We start from the raw sequence: 23,217 nt of genomic DNA, 5'->3' as shown, positions 1-23,217 counted from the left end.
TGATATCTATGTGTAGAGTTTTCTCTTGTGTTGTTGGAAGAGGGTGTTTTCTGTGACCAGTTTGTTCTCTTGGCAAAACGCATTAGCCTTTGCCCTGCTTCATTTTCTATTCCAAGGCCAAATTTGCCTGTCACTGCAGGTATCTCTTAACTCCTACTTTTGCATTCCAGTCCTCTGTGATGAAGGGGCATACTTCTCTGTGCATGTGTGTTAGCTCTAGAAGGTCTTGTAGGTCTCCAGAGAACCATTCAACTTCAGCTTCTTCAGCATTAGTGATTGGGGCATAGACTCACATTACCGTGATGTTGAATGGTTTGCCTTGAAACAAACAGATATCAGTCTGTCATCTTTGAGACTGCACCAAAGTACTACATTTCAGACTCTTTTGTTAACCATGAGGGCTACTCCATTTCTTCTAAGGGATTCTTGCCCACAGTAGTAGATATAATGGTCTATAGTGCATGCTGGAACACAGGTTTACTTTGATATATTTTTAATAATTATGTTACAAAAAATAAAATCCATCATTATTTTGTCAGAATTATAATCCTGGTTGTGTAAAGTTCATAATTGCTTTAATATTTACATTATTACATTTAAAATAAAGTCACAATATAAATCTATTTTGGATATTAAATATTGTATAGAGTATAATAATTCACCACTAATACCCATTTTACAATTTCCATCAAAAAGTGAAAACTGAGCTAAATTATAACCAGTATGAAATATTCTATTTCAGTTTTGAAGATTTTAAAAGTGTTCATGAATTCTCCTAAAAGAAACATTTACTTCATATCAACTGGGATATATTCCTTTCATATTTATATCTCCATGTATACTCTAACTTGAAGAGTGAATGTGTATGTCCACTACTTAAATTAGTTTAAATTTTCTGTCATGAATGAACTATTGTACTAAATAACACCTAAAAATTATCCTTTCTTCTTTAAGTTGAATTTCTTCTCTTCAGAAGATGCATTGATTTAAATATGAATAACCATTCCCATCATTCAATATATAGATTCACCACTGTAGTAGACTTCTGTTCCTTTTTGCTAACCACAGTACTGGATATATGTTAAGTTCTGCTTACTCAGCGCATATACACTACTCTCTTTTTTCTATTGCAAGCACTCCCATTTCCTTTTCCAGAGCCACCCTATCTCATCCTTATGGTTCAAGGGTATGCAGGTGGCCCAGTGAAATTCAATTTCAAAATATTTTCTGCAATTTGGGGAAAGAAAACTTATTTCTATTTGGGATAATGCAGCTAATAGGCCAGAAATTTGGAGATATAAGGATCATCTAGCCAAATTTGAACAGAAGAGGCTGTCTGCCTTCTTGAGGATGAAACCAATAAAGGGAGAAGTAAGATTAAGACTTGAGAAAATGCAGGTTCCTGAAGTCAAATTTGAACTCCTGGAGTCTGTCATTTCTAAAATTGAAACTAAGTTACCCTTTTCAAAGAACTTGTAAATTTGCAATTTTAGTACAGGTTTTTGTTTTTTGTTTTTGCTACAAAGAGTTTTAAATAGTTCAAAAATACTGCTACTAAAGCATCCTTTAAATAGAAACTTTCTATTACAAGAAAAAATTAAACTCCCTTTAATGTGAATTATTTGGAAGGAGTACCCATCCAGCCTTTATGGACTGTAAACTTTCCATGTTATAATAGGTACTAGTGAACTTGGTTTTTCAGTTTGTAGATTACATGTGGTTATTAGGTCAAACACAATACTTTTGAATATCTAATTGGTTTCAATGAAGACATTAATATAAAACATATCCACTGCTTAGATGAAACTGAGAAACACTGATGAGTTTCTTCAGTCATAGCACATGAACACTACTTATAAAATGTATTAGTGCCAGCTGTATCTAATATTTTTTTATTTGGGTTTTATATCAGCTTTTCATAGGAATGTTAACACAGTGATGGAGAATATCCCACCCACGCAGTTGGAAAACTTGGAGGCGTATCTTATAAACCATGTGAATTTGGATCTTATTAGGCTATACAGGATATATTCAGCTGTCTACAAACAGCAGGGAAGGTTTTTTTTTTTTCAGTGTCATAATAAAGATGCATAATGAAAGCAATAAAATACTATCAAGTTTGATATTTTGTAAAGTAAGGAAATACAAGTGGTAGAATGCTAGAAATGAGACAAAATTTTTTATTACATATTTAAACTGAATTCTCTAATTTTATATAAAATTCTTTAAAATAAGGAACAGTATTAATCATTATTCTGTGAATCTTATTCTATTATTAAAAAGACTTTATTGTTTACCTGGATACTAATTCATTGATACTTAAAACAGAGAGTGATAAAAACATATTTATATATTCATATATGGTCTTATATGATTTTTTAAGACTGAAGAAAAAAAAATGTTCTAGACACTGGAATTTACCAGCATCATTACCATCTTTAAAAGAATGTCATGAAAATGATTTAAAGAACGAAATGACTCTAGCTACTCAAAAGAGAAAAAAAAAAAGCTACAAAATCTACTGTTACAGATTAAAATTAAGGTGGCCCTGTGTTAGCAAGAATAAGGGAAGACATTTTTATGGTACACATTACTACTTGGGATATTTCTACTAATTTCACAACCTGTAGGGCCCATAAAAACCAAGTCTGCTTGGTTACTTCTCTTCCTGAAATAATATCCACAAAACAGAAAGTGTCTAATAAATATTTATTTCTAAATACAATTATAGTAAGATTATGTGAATCCATTTATTGAAATGGATTACTCTGTGTCCATTGTCATTCAGAGTGGTAAAGTTCTTTGTAAGGATACAAGTGAAATTATTTTGTTTTAATGTAGAAGAAAGTAGCATGCAGGTCAAGGGTATAATATAGGCATAATATAGTGGAAAGTAAGATTTGAGAATTCTTACAGTATGCAATGATAAATCCTAGATCACAACGTAAGCAGAAATTACTACATTATTTCAAACATAGTATTTGTGATAAGTAATTGGGTAATTGGAAAACCTGTGAAGTGGGCAAAGAGGCAGATTTTAGGCTGTCCTCAAGAATGACTGCTAAACACATTATAGTTTGGATCAACATAGGAGTTTCTATATCTGCACTAGCCAGGAATGAGAGGGATCAGGGAGGACTGTCAAATTAAAACACACACACACACACACACACACACACACACACACTTGGTAGTTGTGAGCCAAGGATCAGGAAAATACCATACTGTAGCAGCTGCCTGTTATCCACGAAGCCAGTGAATGAACACCTGAACGTCGCAGGGGACAACCTAACCTTTCCATCACCGAGATGGGCAACAGAACGCTGCTTCATCTCACATCAAACTCTCAAATCTCAATCAGCACAACCACTTAAACACAGGGCTCCCTCCTGGCTCAGATGGTAAAGAGTCTGCCTGCAATGCCGAGACCTGGGTTCGATCCCTGCGTCGGGAAGACCCCCTGGAGGAGGGCATGGCAACCCTCTCCAGCATTCTTGCCTGGAGAATCCCATGGCCAGAGGAGCCTGGCGGGCTGCAGTCCGTAGGATCGCGATGAGTCGGACATGACTGGTGATACTCACAGCACAGCGCTTATGAACGACCCTGAAGTCTTACAGACTACAAGGAAGTGAATGGATGCTTCAGCTCAGACTACCAAATATACAACAGCTCTCATTTTTGATTCTTCATCTGCAACAGCTCTTTGCCCATACTTGTACTTCCCAATAATAATGATAGCTGCAACAACAAAGTGAAGCGAAAGTGAAGTCGCTCAGTCGTGTCCGACTCTTTGCGACCCCATGGATGGTAGCCTATCAGCCTCCACAGTCCATGGGATTTTCCAGGCAAGAATACTGGAGAGGGCTGCCATTGCCTTCTCCAGGGAATCTTCCCAACCCAGGGATCGAACTCAGGCCTCCTGCATTGCAGACAGATGCTTTACCGTCTGAGCCACCTCTGTCAAAGATACATATCCTTTATACAAATTAAAAGTTCCCAAAAGATTTAGTGGGTAAATTGGACATGACTGAGATACATCATCTAATAAACAGAAAAAACTGACATATACTGAGATGTGGAAGACTATGGGAAGAAATAAGTAGGAATTCAATTTTGGATATGTAGTGTTAACACATTATATTGCTATTAGGCATGTAGTCAGAGACAGATCTACAAATCTTTCCTTCTTCCCTCCTTCCTTTCCCCCTCTTCCACCCTTCCTTTCACTTGCTCTGTCTTCCTTCTTTCTCTTCTTTCTCTCCTTTCTCTTTTTTTCTTTCCTTCATTTCTTCCTTTGCGTTTCCTTCCTTTCTTCCTTTCATTCTCTTCTTTCTTTCTCTCCTTCCTTCTCCCTTTCCCTCACTCAGTCCTGTAGCTATTTCTCCCTTTGGCCAGGCTTTAACTGCTCATGAGCAGGTTATAATTACAGTTCTAGCATTAATTTACAATTGACAAATTCAAATATTGAAAAACTTTGTGAAAAACTATGTTTTATCCAAAAGTTTTCAGACTACTCTGTTGACTTGGAGTACCTATACTACCCATGTGAAATTTATTAGAACTTTTGACAAGTGTTTTTAAGTTTATAGGCTTTATCTTATAATGATGTTATAATCATGTTAACTTATAATCATGTTAACTCATGTATCACATATAGTTCCACATTATATTTTGAGAAAATTTTAAAACATTTATGCATTTTTATATCTGCATCTCTAGACACAAGATGTGCATTAAGTATCTTGACTGTTTTCTCTAAATGTAAAAATGAGGTACAAAGATATTCTGCCTGACTTTATTTCTCTATTTTCCCTTATTCTCTCTGTTTTATTATTATTATTATTTTTATTATTTTTTAATTAGGGTATAGCTACTTTAACAATGTTATGTTAGTTTCTGCTGCACAATGAAGTGAATCAGCTATATGCAGACATATACCTCCTCCCTTAGGCCAACCCCACCCCTCTAGGTCATTACAAAGCACTGCATTGAGCTCTCTGTGCTATACAGCAGGTTCCTGCTATCTGTTTTACACATAGTAGTTTATATACATCAATTCCAATCTCCCAATTCTTCCCACCCACCCTTCCCCCTTTATCACTACATCTCCATTCTCTACATCTGCATCTCTATTCCTACCCTGCAAATAGGTTCATCTGTACCATTTTTATACATTCCAGAGAGATGCATTAATACATAGTATTTGTTTTCCTCCTTCTGACTCACTTCATTTGGTATCATAGACTCTACTCTCTGCCATCGTAACACATATTTTTCTGGGAATCTACCTCCTTACCTTCCAGTGTGCTATCATTTTGGAAGTATTTCCTAATCAACCTTTTGCTCTGGATGCAGGATAAGCGAGGGACCTTTTCCTGAATGTATTTGCAAAACTTTTCAGTAACATTTTCATGTAACATTGTCATAACTGTTCATTCCCTTGATATGTCCACCCACTAGATGCTAATCTCTTTGGGGGCCATGAACATATGTTCCTTTCTCTATTCAACATCTCTTTTAGTTAACTTTAACATTACTTTTTATGAAAACCTGCTAGATTCCAGGTGCAATAAAAATCGAAAGAAATTATAACCCCTAATTTTAAAATCTGTTAGGAAACATTCAGTATGACATGGTAAGTATAATGATAAACATAGCTCAATCATATTGAAGCTACTTAGTTTGTTGAATGAATGAAAGAATTAACTATGAACATTCTGATAAGGATAACAGAATTGATGCCAGTAAAACTTTTACATTTGTACCTGAATAATAACCTAAACTTTTTATTTTTTTTCATTGTTCTGGACACTTAGGTATTAAACCCGTTGGGCTTATTAAATAAGCACACAATTCTAAGACTCTAAGTCAATTTATTCCAGTGGCTTATGAGAGAATGCAAACATATTTATATAAATATTTTATTAATATAATATGCAGGCAAGGTATGTGAAAATCAATTGATCCATTAGTGCTCTTCAGAAGATGAATTAACATGTAAAAATTTATTGAAGATAACTATAGAGTCTTCAGCTTTATATTACCTGGAGAAGGGCATGGCAACCTATTCCAGTAGTCTTGCCTAGAGAACCCCATGGACAGAGAAGCCTGGTGGGCTACAGTCCACAGGGTCACAAAGAGTCAGATAAAACTGAAGTTATTTAGCAAGCATGCACACAACTCTATATTAAACAATGCCTTAAACATGAAATATAGCATAACCATTTTACCATTTTCAGTACATATATATTCTAAAATATTCATGAATATAATAAACAGTTTACATATTTGCTTTTTGATTACATGCAGCATGTTATTTATGCAAAATATTGTTTATATGCTCTTATTTATGTGTTATTAATTCTTTTCTTGGGAAAAATACAACAGCAGCAAGTGATAGCTGCCTATGCTAGCCTCACTCTATTGTGCACTGTTTCTATTTTGTTATTTTGGAAATTCAAAATAACAGCAGTCAGCAGAGAGAGTTTATAAGCTTAAATAATTTATTCTGTGGCATATAAATATATAGGTTTAATTATAGTAAATACATTGGCAATTTACATACACAAAACTGTCACACTGAAATGACTTGCAGTACTGGTCATTGTTTAAACAATTTGACTTAATTTTTAGAAAACTAAGTAACTGTGTGTATATATTGGTTAAGTGATAAATGCATTTAGCATCAAAGCACTCAATTAGCCCCAAATGGGAAAATAAATTAAAATTTTGAAATAACTACCATTTATTTTGTCTCATAATCCAGACTCATTAGCAGTGGGCACTAGCATCACGATTTCTGTCTTTATATTACAGGCTGATCTCCTCCTGTATTGATTGAATGCCTAGATCATGCCAGGGCCTTTTCTTTGTGCTTGAAATATATCATGGGAGAAAAGACACAAAAACTGCTACTCTAGCATAAATTTCAGTTGGGGAAGCAAGTTAACAAAAATGAACAAAATAAAGTGAGTAACATACTTGGAGATGGTATGGTAAAGAAAGTAAAGAGTAGAAGAGACAAGCTGTCTTGGGAGTGTGGAAGGAGACTGGGTTGCAATTTTAAACAGGGCCATAGGGGTTCAGGACAGCCTTACTGAGAAGGTCATGGATGTGTGTGCCTGCCCCAACACACACATGGTGCCCCCTAGTTGGAGCATGTAAGCACGTGTGACTCAGTCCTGTGTGTCTCCTCCATCCATGGGATTTCCCAGGCAATACTGGAGTGGGCTGCCATTTCCTTCTCCAGGGGATCTTCCCAACCCAGGGATCAAACCAGTGTCCCTTGCATTAGCAGATGGTTCTTTACCTTCTGAATCAACGGGTAAGCCCTCTATTGAAAAGGTCCAGTGTTGGCAAAGATTTGCAGGGCTTGATAGAGTTACTTAGAGGAAGAGAACAGCAGGCAGAGGAACAAGTCAAGTAAAGGTTTCACATATTTGCAGACAAACAAGAAGGCCGGAATGGCTGCAGGGAAGTGAGCTGGGAAAAGGCAGGAGAAGGCACTTAAAATGGACAGGTTTGGGGCGCCATCTCGCTGAGGCCCTATGAGGCCAGTGTGTGCATTTTGTATTCTGAGTGAAATAGGGAGAGAATAGAGAGGCTTTTGATTGGAGAAATGACACTATTTGGCCCATATTCACTGATACACATTTTTTCCAGGATATTCCTGATAAAATAATGGAGAATGTGGCTCATCTGTAGAGGCTTACCTAGCCCTTAAAACTGGGAAGCATAGGGTATTGAGATAAAAGAAGAGATGAGAGTCACTTCAGGAGGTCCTATTATCTTTTGAAAACATGTGATGCCACTGGTTGGAGCAGACCATGGAATAGCTGTCATTAACACTTTGAATGCCTAACACAATGTTTGGCTCTCACTACTTATCACCAAAGTGTAACTGAAGTGTTTCATTTGAGGTGAGTACCTAAGTTCAATAATTCAAAGCATATGTTGGAATGAGCATATTTTAGGTGGGAAAAAAGCAAGCTGATTTCTATAAGAGTGTAAAAGTGTTAACTTGATACAGAGAAAAATCTACAAAAGTGTCTTTCAGTTTATATATAGAAAAGAGCAAATGAAATATATATAGAAAAATAAGTTTGTGCTACATAGAGGAAGTAAAACATTCTTGCTAAACTTTAAATGTGTTCTTAATCCTCTAACCTTCTAATGGAGCTCCAGAATTCATTTATTTTAGTTTGGGTATTTTGTCACTGGAATAATTCTTTGGACGATTCATGCAGAATGAACATCTTTGTTAAATTGAAGCAAGTGAGGATTGGAACTGGGACAATGCTTACAAAGTTATTTCAGTTTCAAGATTCTCAAACTTCAGCAAGCAGATGAATGAGGTAGAAACTTCAAAGATGCAGATCCTAAGGTTTCAGCCCCAGAAGCTCAGATTCACTGACTCTGGGATAGGACATAGATATCAGTGTAATAAACCCTCCACATGAATCTACTGTGTGTTGCCATTACATATTGGGCAGTGTTTTAGTAGTATAAATTAGAAGTGATGAGGACTTGAAGTTGGCAGTAGCAGTGGAAATGAAGACAATAAACTAAGGAGACAGTTTGAATGTTTAACTATCAAGTTTGACCAAATAAGTATAAATACTGCATGAAAAAGGACTCATGAATAGTCCTGACAACTTAAGCCCTGGCAATAAAGAAAATGTTAATGTTGTTAATGCAAATAAGACTTAAAGAGAACTACCTTTTAGAGCAGGAAGATAAATTTTGCTATAAGACAGCTAGAGTTTAAGACAACATAAAGAAAATGAAATAAAGATGCCCATAAGTACATAAATGCTTTAGGGCCAGTGAGAGTGATGGAAGTTAGATTCAGCAATCATTTATATACATTAAGAAGTGAAACTGTAAAAGTGGTTGAAAGGAATACAAAGCTTGGAGAACACAGAAGGTGGTTGAGGTGAGTGAGGGAGGTCAGAAGTTTAGACTCAGTCATAAAAATGTTTTCTCTGAGAGATGACCCTTGAAATACAAATTCAAAGGTAGAGCAGGGATTAATTTTGAAAGAAGGCAAGAAAGCATAATCCAAGCAGAGACAACAGTCCCTGGGAAAACCCAGAAACACAGTGGGTGGGGAAAACTACTGCTTTCTGAGCATGGTGGCTCAACGGTAAAGAAGCTGCCTGCAACGCAGGACACAGAGGAGATGCAGGTTCAATTCCTGGGTCGGGAGGAGCCCCTGGAGGAGGGCATGGCAACCCACTCCAGTACTCTTGCCTGGAGAATCCCATGGACAGAAGAGCCTGGCGGGCTAGAGTTCATAGGGTCTCAGAGAGTCGGGCATGACAGAAGTGTCTCAGCATGCATGCACCAGGCGAGATGTGACAAGAGGGCCAGGATGAGGCCAAGTTCTGAGGACTTTTGTCCTTGTAGTCCAAGTAAAATAAAATTTTCTTTATAGTAAGAGCAATGAGAAGTTATGAGAGACTTTTAAAGGAAGGCGTGTCCAAGAACAGGGCACTAAGGACCTCCCCTAAGATGCTGTCATAATTTGCGAGCAGGTATGAATTGCACTGTTCATTCTAGCCTGCTGTTGCTTCCCGCGTGCATATTACAGGGCAGCTGAATGGATCATTTAGAGTCCACTGCAAGGTGTCAACTCTCACTCCATACTCATTGTGTCACTTTACTTAATTTGGTGCATCCCCACTTAGGTTTTATGTACTAGGGGCTTTAAAAAATACTACTACCCACCTCCCCACCTCCCAGAGATTCTAAACTCAAGCGCTGGCAATATTTTTCAAATGTCTTCAGGTGTATATCATGTATCTCCAAGACCGAGATGCATCAATTGTCGCTCAGTGTCTCTGTTCTCTCAACTCTAAAAACGAACTGATATTGATAGCATGTAAACTTTGGAGATACTGTGAGAGGATGATGAAATACGGGGTCTGAAAACATTTAGCACACCTGGGCTATAAGGAAAGTTCAGTGCACACCGGCCACTCTCGTCATCACTCAGTAAAGTCTTTCCCATTATTGCCCAAACCTTTCCCACAAAGCAGATGCAAGGGAATAACTTTTTTGGTTGTTTTTTCAACTTCCAGACTGCTGCTTTTTTATGCAATACTTTGTTCATTATCCAGTTGTATTAGGCCTCTGGTTTGACAAGTGCTGAAGTTTCGCTATTTTATGCTTATCCACACAGTAAACGTGTGTTTGCATCACTTTTACCAGAGGTATGGCCTGAAAAATTATTTACACTGATTTTTCTCAATCCTTCCTAAATATTATGTTTATCTTCACCCCTCTGCATCCATCAACCACCTGTCCCTATTACCAATGTATTAAAAATGCAAGATAAAAAATAAAACAGAAAGCAAAAACAAACAAAAATTTATAGAAAAAGAATCTTATTTAGAGGGAGGATAGACCTTTAAATGCTAATGTAGATAAAAATGTTTAAGTGTTGACCATGTTTACATTAAGTAATTTAAAACATGAAACTGTGCTATGCAGAATCACTGTAGAATCAAAATTTTAGGCGACACCATTGCATTCTTTATAGATGGCCCTAATAAAAACCCTGTTTGGTTCCATCTGCCTGAAACTACCCTGTAAACCTTGTTATTGAGTCCTGAGATGATATATAACTTTGAACTTAGTCATCTGAATAAAGTGTGGATCATAGCAGGCTGCATTTGCCTGACTTTGCTTCCTGTATTGATTCACTGTGAAGAGGCTGTAACTCATTCCCTAGATTTCTCATTACAATTTGTTATATATTGTGATTCACCACTCCTCAGCACTTGAGAATAATTTATTTTCTATTATTTTGTGCTCTCTCTAGTTAAGTTATATATGTCTACAGAGAAACTTTCTTGAGGTCAGAGACAGTACTTTCAAGTTGCTAGGCTAACAGAACCAGTCACACCAGAAGCACCATTTTAGAATGTACAAGGCTTGTGTTTATTATATTGTTGTTAGTTTTTTTATTTTTTTAACAATGTTGACACGTCTTCTCAGAAGAATAGAAGTTACCAGCATGACACAAATTAAGATGATCATGATGCTGACCTTGGTTCATCACTATCTTTGCTCAATATGCTGAATTATGTTCCTTTCAGTACAATGTTTAGTTATGAACACAACTGGCTAATCATTTTGTCAGATGAAAGTTAAATCAAAATGCAAAATGTCTACACAAAAGTATGAAATGTAAAAATGTAAAAAAAACATAATGCAAAAAGTAAGCTATATTACTTAATATAAAAGCTATAAATATTGTTTAAATATAGACATATAAATATGTCTATTTGCATAAATGGAAACTATTAAATATTGTGAGGCCCTCATGTATCTTTTATGTGTATTAGATTTCTTCTATTATTTTAAATGAAGAATAGAAACTTAAAACAGAAATAGAGAATGGGGCAAAAAAGTTGGAAATCTTGGCAGAGGCAGTTTTTAATACATAAGATATGAACATTAGCACTTATTAAAAATTGCATAAAAATATACAGCTTATTTAACGATAACCATTATTTTCCACTCTGCCTAGGCAAAAAGATAGTGCTACAGTTTTTTTAGTAATGATACCTGAGAGGAGCAGCAGAATTAATTGCCTCTAGCTTCCAAAATTATGCCTCACTGTTCCAATGTAGAAAAATTCTCAGTGTGATTAATATTTACTGTTTATACTAACAATGCTTAGTTGCATTCCACTGGAAGCACTAAAGCATTGCTTTAGCAGCTCTCTGAAGGAGAAGACGTTCTGTTTTTTGTAAATTATTGTACTGTGTACAGTGCACTCACTTTTGAGTTTTTATTTTTTATTTTTTGTTTCACTTTTGAGTTTTTATTTTTTTATTTTATTTTATTTTTTTCTTTCACTTTTGAGTTTTTAAATGTAGGTTTGTCTGAGAATAGTTTGAACTAAACTTCTTGGTGAGATGAAGTGGGAAAAAACTGTTTATACTCTCTGAGCTGTGAAATGTTATCATCAAACAGTTGCTAAATACACGGATCAAATTACCCCAAAACAAAAATCACTGCACTGGCTTACATAAAGACTGCATTAAAGGGCTAATGAATGAACATTCAACAACCATCTTTTAGTGCCAGGTGTTTCACAGTTTCTATTTCATATAAATCTGAGAATGACTATATAAGTTAGATGCAAATATCTCTATTTTAAAAATAAGGATAGTAAAGCCTCGCCCCCCCCCCCCCACTGCGACTCCCAAATGTAAGCATTTTGTGTACAGTCACCAGCTGGCCATGGCCACTTTAGAACCCAAACTATCCTTCCAACCACAGAAAACTTAATTCAACAGTCCTTCTGTGCTAACTTGCCAGTTCCACTTTTAATAAGAGAAAAATGGTTTCCTGTTTTAAGGACATTTTTAAGATGTTTTCCAAGTGACTTTGTGAAAATTCACCCAAGAAGTATCATGGTTTTTGTCTCATTCTGCTTAAAGTTTTAAATCTTAACAAGTTTGCAGACTCAGGATGTGAAACTCCTGGTCTCTTCCTCCACATATTTTGAGACAATGACCTGGAATATGAATGCTGTTTGCTGACTCTGGAATAATACTGTATCTAAAAGTACTATCACACAACTCCAGAATGCTCAAGCTGAAAGAGACCTTGGAGATCACTGGATCTGAAACTCTACCTTTACCTATAAGAAAATTGAAAGCTGAGTCCCCCTGAGGAGAAATAACCCTCATGATAGATACCAACCTAGTCACAGAGCTAATTACTATCAGAACCAGGATAAAACCTAGGTCTCTCTGAACTTACCTTTGTCTCCCCCCCCCACCCCGCCACTGAATTAGGAGCAGTCTGACACTAAGGAGTTATTTTACCCATCTCTTTATATCTTTGTATCAGCATCAGTATCAGTTTAGTCACTCAGTCATGTCTGACTCTTTGCGACCCCGTGGAGCAGCATGCCAGGCTTCCCTGTCCATCATCAACTCCCGAAGCTTGCTCAAACTCATGTCCATCGAGTCAGAGATGCCATCCAACCATCTCATCCTCTGTCAGTTCCCTTTCTCCTCCTGCCTTCAATCTTTCCCAGCATTAGGGTCTTTTCCAAGGAGTCAGTTCTTCACATCAGGTGGCCAAAGTATTGGAGTTTCAGCTTCTGCATCAGTCCTTCCAATGAATATTCAGCACTGATTTCCTTTAGATTGACTGGTTGGATCTCCTTGCAGCCCAAGGAATTCTGAAGAGTCTTTAACACCACTGTTCAAAAGCATCAATTCTTCAGTGCTCAGCTAAGCTATCTTTGTATAAGTTTGAAAATAACTGCTCTGTTTAATTAAGCTATAGCACTCCTTATAATAAAGAAGCAAATTGTACTTGTTTATAACTCAGGAGTTCAAACTGGTGTACTGAAATAGGGTCTGTATGCTTCTGTACTTCTCAATTAAAGTAACCTGATTGCTATTGAAGTCTTACTGCTTTTACCAGGCTGACTTAAGTTTTCAATATTTTTCATTGAAGTAATGTTTTTTTTTAGTCAATTGATATTTAATTATTGCCATTTGACTTCTTATCAATTTCACTGCCTCAAAATGCTTGAATTTATAAAAAAAAAAAAAATTGACTTTTTAAAAGGAGTTTTCTGCTAAAAAAAAAAAGGAAAATAAACCTAAAATGACTCTATCTCTGCAAAAGCTAATTTAGGACTATGAGAAATGACTTCATTTTTATGTCAAAACACATTCACCTAATGCTTCTGTCCTTTTAGTGAGGAATACATTTTTATTCATTTTTCTCTATGGATACCAAATTGCTTTTGAAAAAATAAACATTCTCACTGTGCACAATTGAAAATTACTAATTTCTTACTTACATAGATTTCTTAGAACATCTAATATATTTTTTTATTCCCTCCATGAGCAATAACATTGTAAATTGAGCTGTTAAGCTGATTCATGCTTAGAACAGCAGAAAAGGGCAGTAAGTGGCTATGAATCTTTCATAAACGCAGCAGAAAAGATTTCAGTCTGTGCTTGCCCCTAACCCCTGCTATTTTGTGTCATAATGCATCATTACATACTGATGTTTGCTCTTGTGCAAGTCAGCAAAAAAAGGGATTACTTAGTGTATGTTGGCCCCTTTCCTTAAATTAACTGTGTCACTTTTGATTTGTTATGTTATTGGACCACGTTTCAGGACTTCTTAACATTGGCAGCTGTGGCACAAATATACAGTTATCCACAGAGGTTTGCTGTTTTGTCATTTGCATCTGATCATTTTAAACATTTTTATTCAGATAAAAGCAGTTTTAAAGGAATATAAAATAATGCTCAAAAGGGAAAGGGATTGATGATGTTCACTCTAATAAGCATGTTCTGATTTGTCACCTCTTTGTATAAAATTGGTAGGAAGTAAACTTATTTTATGGATTCAGTTATAGAATAAAATGAAAAAAATACTTGAGTATGAGATGGCTTTATTTAGTATATAGTCTGCTAGTTTTTTCTCTTTTTGTTTGTGGGCTAGGTTCAGTGGTCAGGTCAAATTTTGGTCAAATAATTAATGAAAATTTCACTGTCAACACAGACTGTTATTCACAGTTGCACAAATATTCTATATGTACTTTTATTCTTCATATTACTGAGGAATACTAAATAAAGCACTCATGTACTACTAAATGCATTTGCCCAGTATATTCTTGGTAAGCAGTCCAGTATTTTATTAATTTCAATCAAGCAGGAAAAACCCAATATGATTTTCTTATTTAAATATATTTATTTATTAAGTATTTATTGAGTTACAGCTCTGTTTTGGTTCCAGGATAAGCTCAGGGAATCTGAAGAAGAGTAAGATATTGATCTTTTCATCAAAAAATCCACAGTCTTGTGGGAAGACAAAACTAGTCAGAGGAGAACATACTATTTAAGAGAATAGGTAGACTATGGAATCAAAACACCTGGACCCAACAGGTAGATTCTTTACTGTCTGAACCACCAGGGAATTTGGCCAGTGATTGCCAAGTTCTGCTACGTGCCTTCCAGATGATCTGGAACATGTGTGTGTGTGTGTGTGTGTGTCTGTGTGTGTGTGTGTCTGTGTGTGTGTGTGTGTGTTTTAGGAGAGATAATGTATTTAAAATACTTAAGCAAAGTTGAACTTAAAAGAGACTGGTGATGAGACCAGTTAAGAGGTTGATGTGAAAATCATATACATTACAAAATTTGTGAACAAAACTAACTGAATGGGCATTTTGTGACATTGGGCATGGAGAAAAGAGACAAAGTTTAAGTGATATTTTAGTTCATGTGATAGGTGTAAAGTAAAATGAAGTTTTCAAATATATCAGCTTGTAATACACAAAATTATGAAGTAACAGTTGTGTTATATATAAGAGAAATAGTATCTGTCATTCTGCTAAATCAAATTTTGAATTTTTGAAAAAAAAATGTGACACAAGTAAAGTCAAAGAAAATAATAGTTTGGGTGCACTTGTTTGCAAACAAGAAATAAGGAAAATACCTCATGAGAAAGAAAGTAAATATTTCTGTGGCTATAAGGCAGGTGGAATAAGGTGGCCTGAAATTAAGCCTTTTAAGGCTGTGTTTGTGTCAATTCAGAACTGCTTACACAAAAACTGAATTTTTTAAAAAATTTTATGGTCATGCTGCAGCTTAAAAATTCAAAAATTGTATTCTTGAGATTAAAAAACATTGATCTATTGTCTGGGTAGTCAAAAATATACATAATTTAGAATGTCAAGTCATCTCTACTGTACTCAGGAAAATAACTGGAAAATAACCTTTAGAGGTCAGATCTAAGATGCAAAAATGTAACGTTTAATTGGCAGACAATTATTGAAACAATTTTTTTTAACCTCTCTCTTTCTCCCTCTGGCTCTTGCTTTCAATTCCACTCTTTAACTCAAATTAGTTCTTTTGTATTGAACTGAAATAGATTGGCGTCTGATTGAGGATGTTATGGATAATCAGTGACATGGAAGAAGAAGTGCTTAATATGGTTCCTAAGTAATCATTCAGTTTGCTGAAATTATTTGTACAGGATGATGGCATCGCCTTTCCATCTTGATCGTGGAGGGGTATTTCTAGTGGGAAATTAAAAGTGAAAAAAAGCAAAAGTGTCAAAGCATTTATGTTTCTAAAAGCTAAAATAATTTCAACTTACACATCAAGACAAAGTAAGGCAAGGAAATCTTTATAATTTTTTTTTATTCTTCTCGATCCTATTCACAGCACAATTGCATTCACAAGATGTGAAATCATATAGCTAAAAAAATCAGATTGAAATGGGAAACAACTTTCTAATATATTTGACTCGACTTCCAGGACTAATGTCGACACTCCCCAGAACTTTCGTATATTAATGGGAGTTGACATGTCATCATTCAGGTCAGTTTATTGTGCTGGTGCTGACTGTGCCAGCTACACCAGGGAAATAAGGAGAGAACCACTGGTTTAGGAGAAGTTTTGCCTCAATAACCTTTCACAGTCCTTTCCAAAATTATGATTCAATGCAAATATATGAATTCATGATTAAAAATGGCTTTCGACAATATGAAATCTGCATGAAATAAGAGAGGAAAATATTTCAGTTTTGTAAAGGAAGCCATTAGGGGCACAATATCTGGCATGCGGTAGTACTCAATAAATGTATGTTGAAGGAATGAATGAAGAGAGAGTTAGATGACTAATACTACCCCAACATAAAGCCACTTGATCAAAATGGACCAGCATTACATTTAGCACAGAAAATGTACTGTACACCCAATTAGACCTAATGGACCTATAAACTTATCATAACACTTTACTTGTATGTGCCTCAGAAAAAAAAAAAAAAACAAAAAAAAAAACCCCAAACAACAACAACAAAAACCTCATTTTTCCTTACTAGATAAGGTATTTTAAATAATTGGCACTTATGGACATGTTTGTAAACCCTGATCAGAGTCACTATATGTGTGTGCTGTATTGTTCTATGGTCAACTTGGTTATATTGGGAAGTATATATCCCAGGAATCTATTCCCTCCATGGCATTAAATTAGAGTGGATGAATAATTGGGAGACAGAGTGAAGAAACACACAGCAGGCTTGAGATGAACATATTGTCTTGGAGAGACAAGCGGTACAGATATTTTCTAATGTGTCCCTGCTCTTCTCTACTTTGTATCTGACACTTATTCTTGACTGACTTCAGCCACATCAACCAACAGCAACCTCAAGCCCATCCACAGATGCTTTGCCGTACAAGTCAGAGGTTGGGTGGCCACAAGAAGCAAAGAGGCAACACCCTTTCAGAGACTTCTATACTAGCCACCTTTATGTCCAGAAATTGAGTGCATTTAGCATTAGCAGGTCCCTGAAAGTTTTACACATTTGTTTTCTAATTTCTCCAACTCCTATTTTTGGATCATTATTTCTGTGGATCCTACCAGGTGGCATTGATGGTAAAAAATGCCTGTCAAGGCAGGAAACATGAGATGTGGGTTCAGTCCCTGGATTGGGAAGATCCCCTGGAGAAGGGCATGACAATCCACTCCAGTATCCTTGCCTGAAGAATCTCATGGACAGAGGTGCCTGGTGGGCTACAGTCCATAGGGTCACAAAGAGTCAGACACAACTGAAGCAACTTAGCACTCACATAGCACCATGTAACACTTATGCAATATCTTATTCCATTAATAAATTCCCAGGTCCATAATTCTTATGGTGCTTCACCTTCACTGATTTTACCCATTCAAGAATAGTCACAAAGATCTCTTCCCATCCTTTGTGTTTTTCTACAGTGTGAATTGCTCCACCTCCATCAAGTAGTGGAGACCTTTTCTCTACTTTCTTACATCAGAGCTAGGGAGTGGTGCCTGTGACCTCAATAGAAAATGGCACAATTAATGAAGTATTGACAGCAAGAGATGATACAACAATCTTGAGTTGTTACATCCTTCCCAGCTGAGGTGCCCAATATTTGAATTAGTCCAGTCAGTTCAAGTTTCAGATCATCCCAGACTCAACTGCTCTTTAATAGCAACTACATGAGAGATTTGAAGTAAGAACAGCTATTCAGTCTACACAAAGACCTGTGAGACAAAGTAACATATTACATTTTGATACATCTAGATATGGGCTTCCCAGGTGGTGCTAGTGGTAAAGAACCTGCCTGCCAATGCAGGAGACATAAGAGATGTGGATTCGATCCCTGTGTCAGTAAGATCCGCTGGAGCAGGGTATGGCAACCCACACCAATACTCTTGCCTGGAGAATTGCCATGGACAGGAGCCTAGTGGGCTATAGTCCATAGGGTTGCAAAGGTCGGACATGACTGAAACGATTGTGCATGCATGCATGGATATCAGGAATGGAACCTAGGAATGGAGTTAATTGTTAATGCAAATTTCTGTAACAAAAACAATGAGTTAGAAACACACTCTGCTTACCTGATACCTTGATTCTATCCCTGCAGTTCATTGGAGAAGGGATTCGGCAGCTGCTGAGCGAAGTGGCAGAAAGTGAAGAACTAAAGAGCCTCTGGATGAAAGTGAAAGGGGAGAGTGAAAATGTTGGCTTAAAGATCAACATTCAGAAACTAAGATCATGGCATCTGGTCCCGTTACTTCATGGCAAATAGGTGGGGAAACAGTGGAAGTGGCTGACTATTGTTTTGGGCTCCAAAATCACTGCAGATGGGGATGGCAGCCATGAAATTAAAAGACACATACTCTTTGGAAGGAAAGTTATGATCAACCTAGATAGCATATTATAAAGCAGAGACATTACTTTGCCAACAAAGGTCTGTCTAGTCAAGGCTATGGTTTTTCCAGTGGTCATGTATGGATGTGAGAGTTGGACTATAAAGAAAGCTGAGCGCTGAAGAATTGATGCTTTTGAACTGTGGTGTTGGAGAAGACTCTTGAGAGTCCCTTGGACTGCAAGGAGACCCAACCAGTCCATCCTATAGGAGATCAGTCCTGGGTGTTCATTGAAAGGACTGATGCTGAAGCTAAAACTCCAATAATTTGGCCACCTGATGTAAAGAGCTGACTCATTTGAAAAGACCCTGATGCTGGAAAAGATTGAAGGCAGGAGGAGAAGGGGATGGCAGAGGATGAGATGGTTAGATGGCATCACCAACTCAATGGACATGAGTTTGGGTAAACTCTGGGAGTTGGTGATGGACTAGGAGGCCTGGCGTGCTGTGGTTTGTGGGGTCGCAGTCGAACACGACTGAGTGACTGAACTGAACTGAAGCGAAGTGGGGCAACACATTCAAAGTTCAAGAAATTATATATAAGGCTTGTTTAATTTTTAATAATTCCATTGTGAGGTTTATTTTTGTACCATTAGGCCATTTGCTGCCTGAGATTAATAAGCATGACTCAGACCACAGTACTCCACCAAACACTATTTTTAAAGTCAAAAATGGATGATTTCCACTGTTCCCTCCTTAGAGGCAAAATATATTTTGAAAAAGAACATGCACCATGCATCAAAATTTTGTTATATAATTCATTTTATGTCACCATCCTTCACATCATTAAATAACACCCAGAAAATGTATTGATTTTGATTTCCCCTCTTCATATATCTTGATTGCTGGAGAAGGTTGAAGAAATGAGTGGTGACTCAAAAAGTTTGGCAGCAGGATGTTTGACCTTTCAGAAGTTACTTGAGAGTTATTTAAAACCACTGGTGACACATTAGTAAGATTTTATTGGTACTAAAAGACAGAGGGAGACTTAGAGAAGAGGTTGTTGCCTAGAAATTTACTTTGGTGGTGTTTAGTTAGAATTATGAATTCTTCCTTTATTATTTATCTTTTGTTTATATTTACAATTAATTATATTCTCAGAGATTTAGTACTCCCATGTGAAAAATAGATAACATAAAATCTATTTTAGAATTTATTTTTTAAAAGAATCCTATGCCATTGAGTTTGGTGTTTGGAAAATTCTCTGAATTTTAGCTCCGTTTATCTATAATTTCCAACATACTGCTGTCTTCCCTCATTTTTCCCTTACTCAGGTTCTAATTTTTGACCTTTTAAAAATATTTTCAGTCAGGTTTCTGGCCCACTAATCATTTATTCCTGTCTCTATTTCTTTATGAGTGTGAACACATACTATATCCTAAGCTTTCCTTGACTTTGACATTTTCTCCTACCTTTCCTCATGCAATAATCCTAGCAAACTAACACAGGAACTAATGATAATTTTTTAAAGTAACTTCAATCGTTAATGAAAATATGAGAAAAATTAACACCTCTTAAATATTCCCATGAGCTTAAGTAATTAATGTATCTGACTGTTGTAACATAACATTGCATTATTTTCCATTCAGTCATCCTGTTGCATCTGAGAAGTATATAAATATATACATATGTATATTTTTACATATATATACATAATAATATATACATAGATATATAGATATATAGATATGCACATGTGTGCTAAGTTACTTGAGTCATATCTGATTCTGGGCAACCCTATGGGCTGTTGCCAGCTAGGGTCCTCTTTCCCTGGGGATTCTCCAGGCAAGAATACTGGAGTAGGTTGCCATGCCCTCCTCCAGGGGATCTTCCGGACCCAGAGATCAAACCCAGGTCTCATGTCTCCTGTATTGTCAGGTGGGTTCTTTACCATTAGGTCTACTTGGGAAGCTAATTATCCTTAAACAGTTTATTCAGAGAAGATATACTAGTAGATATCTGAATATTGAAACAGTCTTTCTCTACCATTTTATACTTTTCACAATCTACTCTAAGTGACTTTCTACTATTTTCCCCCAATCGCTCTGCTCTCTTTTGATGCCTCTTGGGAAAAAACAAGTTTGAACTAATTTCTTATGCACACTGAATATCCCAGCTATTCCTTGGAGAGAACCGTGGCCTATTAAAGTGAGAAAGTGAAAATCACTCAGTCGTGTCTGACTCTTTGCAACCCCATAGCCTACCAGGCTCCTCTGTCCATGGAATTCTCCAGAATACTGGAATAGGTAGCCTATCCCTTCTCCAGGCGATCTTCCCAACCCAGGAATAGAACCAGGTCTCCCGCATTGCAGGCAGGTTCTTTACCAGCAGAGCTACCAGGGAAGCCCCTTGCCCATGAATTATTTCTGGATCATGATTTTTGTTTGTTTGTTTCTGCTTCAGTTTCAAAGTGAACAAAAAGAAGACACCCATCCTGGAACTAATTTCTGAAATCTCAATTGCTTTAAGACACCAGTCATGCTTCCACTGATGAATCTCAGATCACTTTGGGATCAGTAAATATAGGCTGGCTCAGCTGGGGACCTTGGTTCATGTTTTACTGGGCTACTTGCCATTTATTCATAGCTTTTGCTGCTTGATATTTATTATTAATTCATATTGATATTAATTTTATGCTTCCTGTTTATTACTAATTCATACACAATTTTCAATTATAATGTTTCAAATTCACATATACATACAGAGTTTTAATTTTTAACACCATTCAACAAGTATTTTATTTCATTTTGAAAGATGCAAAATTATGAATATGCTAGCTTATTTAGTTATTCAAAGAGCCAAGATGAAGATCTGAGATTCATTTCAAGAGATATTTATATTTCTTTTCAAAATTGCAACATATTATGTTAATATTGAGAGCTTGAAAATAAAACCCTAGATTTGAGTTGTATGTTAAAGAATTAGAGTAGTGGGCAAATAAATAGCATTATTTTACCTTAATGCCTGGAAAACATAGGACTTACAGAATAGTCTAGTAATTTGCTGTGAATCAATAGAAACAAGATTTGAAGTAAAAATGGACAATCATATGGATGTGAACTGCAAAACTGAAATTTCACTAATATTGGCATTCAAAGGTTATTTTTACAGAAATTATGCACATAATTGGACTTAATATAAGACTGACATAGTACACGTGACAGTACCATAGCATGTGAGCATAGGAGATTATAAATTTTGATGAGCAAAACATGCTAATTCAATCATTCATTTAGTCTTTTGTTCAACACATACTGACAAATTTCTACCCTCTTCTGGGTACTGTTCCAGGCACATTGAATACATAGCAGCAACAGAGCTAAGATCCCTGCCCTCATGGAGCATATTTTCCAGTGGAATAAAAGTGAGTATGCAAACAAGATAATGGGCTTCCCTGGTGGCTCAGATAGTAAGGAATCTGCTTGCAATTCAGGAGATGCAGGTTCCATCCCTGGGTTGTGAAGATCTCCTGGAGAAGGGAATGGCTACCTACTTCAGTATTCTTGCTTGGACAATCCCATGAACAGGGGAACCTGGTAGGCTACAATCCATGTGGTCTTAAAAAGTCAGACATGACTGATCAACTAATATATACATACACATAGTTTAAACAAGAAAATATCAGCTACGAAAATGGCTTTGAACAATTAGGTTTCAAAGGACAGAATTGAGAAATATATCTTAGCACTGAATCATCTTAATAATTAAACAGAAAAACCCAAAGCTTAAATCTTTTATTTTCTTTGCCATGCTGGATTATAAACATATCTTTTAAATACAGAGATAATATCTGTTAACATGCATTAGTTTAACCAGTGACAGTCTATGGGTCTTGTCTTTTATTTGGAAAATTTAAATATGCCCATTTTTAAAAGACATATACTTTATACTAAAACGTTGCATCCAAAAAAAAAATAAAATAAAATAAAACATTGCACCCTATGGAGTGTACAATACTGTTATCAATCTTATACCACATATAATTATATTTCCTGAGGATTAGGTACTTTCAAGTATTCTACATGGTATAAAAACCTATGAGATGAGAGGGTGAAAAAAATGTGAATAAGAAAATTAAAATGTCTTTGTCTTTTACTAGCATTTCTATTTTTGATCTACCCTTATCTTCATTGCTCTTGTTAAACTTGATGAGAGTTGAGACACAAGAACATTTGGATTCTTGAAGCTGAAAATTTCTTATGTAAAATTATCTTATTGCTGTTGTAAGACATATCTTTCTGCATGTTCTATATTAAAATAAACAGGTTTTATAGGTTAATAGAAATGTATTAAAGAGTCATATAGTGCAACTAATATAATTAGAATTGGAAAAATTCAAGAAAATCAATATACTGAATGCTAATTTACTATACAAAAATTTTCATGATGTGGGTAAAAATAGGCATCAAATTAATTTCACCATCTTGAGCTTATCCCTAAACTATGTTAAAAATTACAAATTAGTTTAAATTTAAATAAAATATACCCTT

The sequence above is a fragment of the Odocoileus virginianus genome, chromosome 21 (assembly GCF_023699985.2).
Source record: "Odocoileus virginianus isolate 20LAN1187 ecotype Illinois chromosome 21, Ovbor_1.2, whole genome shotgun sequence".
In the NCBI taxonomy this organism is placed as follows: Eukaryota; Metazoa; Chordata; class Mammalia; order Artiodactyla; family Cervidae; genus Odocoileus; species Odocoileus virginianus.
The sequence above is the reverse complement of the archived record's forward strand: the minus strand, read 5'-3'. Positions refer to the sequence as shown.